The following is a 3,411-nucleotide window of genomic DNA, read 5'->3' as shown; positions in this document are numbered from 1 at the left end:
CGCTCGGCCGTCCCGGCATGCACCGCGCGGCCCCGAGCTGGGGGCGGGGCAGAGCGGGAGGCTGTGACGGCGGTGACGTATGCGCCGCTCCCCGACTGAAGGGGCGGGGCCGGGCCGGGCCGGGCGCGGGAGCGGAGCGGAGCGTGGCTGGTCCGCCCGGCCCTTTCCGTGCCCGGATCTGCTCTGAGCCTTGCCCGCCCCCTCAGTGCCAGCCCGCCCCGGCGCTAGCGCGGAGCCCGCAAGAGCTGATGGTAGGGAGGTGCAAGCGGCCGGCGAGCGGGCTCTGGCTACCGGGGCTGATGGCATCGCAGCCTCGCTCGGTCTGGAGGCGCTGCGGGGCGCCGTGAAGCCGTCCCGCCGGAGGAGCCTGCGCCCTGCTCGTGCTCCTGGCTTGTGGCGCTTCCCAGGCAGCCGCTGCTCCGGGGCCAAGCCCACTTCTGTGCTGCTGAAGCCTCTCGGGGCATCCCCATCAGCCAGTCTCAAGCGCCGGCACTGCGGGCTACTGGGGCGCCACTTAGCAGCCTCGCTCTGGCATTTGAGACGAGAGGGGCAGGGCCTGCTTGGGGCTGCCCCTCCCTGAGGGGGCACGGGAAATGATGTGGACATCGAGACCTACCTGTAGCCCTGATGGCACTGACAGCCCTCCAGGGTTGACCGGGTGCAACAGTGCAGCAGTGGCCCCTTGAATGTGCAGGCCGCCTGAAACGGCCGCCTCTGTAACCTAACAGGGGGATATGAACTGTTTCACTGCTGACAATTTTTTCCTGACGCCTCTAGCCGGTGAGCCTTACTCTGCTGTTCCCAACGGCCTCTCCCACCTTCCCAGCTGCTGCAACTGTCCCCTGCCCCCCTTCCCCCCAAGCTTCCCATGTGTTTATGGCCTCATAGCAGAATTTGTAGCTTCCCAAAACTGTGAAGGCGGCATTGAATAGTCTGAACTGAATAGTGGTATACCTGTGGCATGTGGCTCTGGCCCTGTGATCCCTTCTCTTATTTAATTACACCCTGCCTCCCCATTTTAAAACATAAATGGAGCTGCTGCAGAGTTTACAAAGTGAATGAAGAGAGTTTGCTGCCCAAGGCAGGCTGGAAGTTTCACTGGGGTGTTCATTCTAGTGTCTGATCTTGCCCAAATTTTTGGTTGTAGCTATGTTGGTCTAAGGACATAGGCAGGCAAGGTTCTTTGAGTAGATGTGATATATTTATTAGACCAACTGAGTAGTTGGAAAAAAGTTCTAGTCAAGATTTTGGGTGCAGTCACCCTTCTTCAGGCATAGGGAGTCTCCGCTGGTCTCAGATATCTACAAGCCTGCCTCTCATATCTACAAGAATGAGATTACAACTCAGAGCACAAACCTCAGGATGTCACTGAACTCATATACTTCATCCTCACACACAGCAACTTCAGTTTCAAGAACCAACACTTCCTCCAGACCATAGGCATAGCTATGGGCACCAAAATGGCCCTACAATATGCCAACCTTTTTATAGCACACCTAAAAGAAAAAATCCTCAAGAACTGCACTGTCAAACCTATGCTATATGTAAGCTCCATAGATGACATCATCATCATTTGAACCAAAACCCTGTAGTCTCTGATTGATTTCCACCAAAAATTCAATAATCATCACCCCTCCATCAGACTATCGCTTGAATACTCTAACGCTAGCATTTCCTTTTTGGACACCATGATCGATATCCAAGATGGTAAAATTCCCACCACCATATATAAGAAACCCACGGACCAACATGCATACCTACACAGAACCAGCAATCACCCTAAACACACCAAGAAAGTTGTAATTTCCAACCAAGCTCTCCGATACCACTGAATATGCAGCAAGGAGAATACCTGTGATCACCACCTCACAAATCTCAAACGCCTTCAGCTAACAAGGACACTCCTCCAGAGAGAGAGCTCACACTTTTGAAAGAGCTACCTGGATACCACATGAAGATTTGCTGCAGTACAAAAAGAAAAGCCCCACAAATCCCACGCTGTTAGTTATGACATATCACTCTTTCCTGGAACCTGCACAGAAAATCCTCAAACAACTGCAACCTGTACTAGAACAGGACCTGATTCTTACAGAGATCTTTCCAGAACTACCCATCTTAGCCTTTAAACAAGCTCCAAACCTTGCTAGCCTCGTCACCAGAAGCAAACTCCCTGTTACCCAAGCCACACCCAATGGATCTGGACCATGCCATGACAAGAAATGCAAAACCTGTCAACACATCTCCATTATCCCCACAATAGAACCATCAGCATTCCTGGATCTTACACCTGCACCTCCATAGATTCATAGATGCTAGGGTCAGAAGGGACCTCAACAGATCATCGAATCTGACCCCCTGCCTAGGCAGGAAAGAGTGCTGGGGTCAGATGACCCCAGCCGGATGCCTATCGAGCCTTCTCTTAAAGACCCCCAAGGTAGGGGAGAGCACCACCTCCCTTGGAAGCCCATTCCAAATTTTGGCCACCCTTACCGTGAAGAAGTTCTTCCTGATATCTGCCCTAAATCTGCTCTCTGTTGGTTTGTGGCCATTGTTCCTTGTTACCCCAAGAGGCGCCCTGGTGAACAGAGCGTCTCCAATCCCTTGTTGCATCCCCCTAATGAATTTGTAGGCAGCCACAAGATCACCTCTCATCCTTCTCTTGCAGAGGATGAAGAGGTTCAGATCCCTCATCTCCTCATAGGGCTTGTCCTATAAGCCCCTAACCATACGAGTGGCCCTCCTCTGGACCCTCTCGAATCTATCAACATCCTTCTTGAAGTACAGCACCCAAAACTGGATGCAGTACTCCAACTGCGGTCTGACCAATGCCGCATAGAGTGGAAGTATCACCTCCTTGGATCTATTTGTCATGCATCTGCTGCTACATGATAAAGTGTGGTTACCTTTGCTAATGATTTTGTCACACTGACACCTCATGTTCATCTTGGAGTCCACTATGACTCTGAGATCCCTTTCCGCTTCTGTGCTGCTGTGCCAGTAGGCGTGCTGGATATTTTTACACCCTAGGTGCAGCACTCTGCACTTGTCCTTGTTGTACTGCATCCTATTGCATACTGCCCACTTTTCTAACCTGTCCAGGTCCACCTGCAATCGTTTCCTACCCTCCAGAGTGTGCACTTCACCCCACAATTTAGTATCGTCTGCAAACTTGGACAGAGTACACTTCACACCACCATCCAAGTCACTGATGAAGATATTGAAGAGTACAGGTCCAAGGATCGAACCCTGCGGGACCCCACTACCCACATTCTTCCATGTCAATAACAACCCATCTACTACTACTCTCTGGGTGTGGCCGCTAAGTCAATTTGCCACCCACCAGACCGTGTGAACATCTATGTCACAGCCTCTTAATTTATTTATGAGAATGGGATGAGATACTGTATTGAA

This window comes from Gavialis gangeticus, unplaced genomic scaffold (assembly GCF_001723915.1).
Source record: "Gavialis gangeticus isolate Ggan-Ray unplaced genomic scaffold, GavGan_comp1, whole genome shotgun sequence".
Taxonomy (NCBI): Eukaryota; Metazoa; Chordata; order Crocodylia; family Gavialidae; genus Gavialis; species Gavialis gangeticus.
This window is presented reverse-complemented; position numbering follows the sequence as displayed.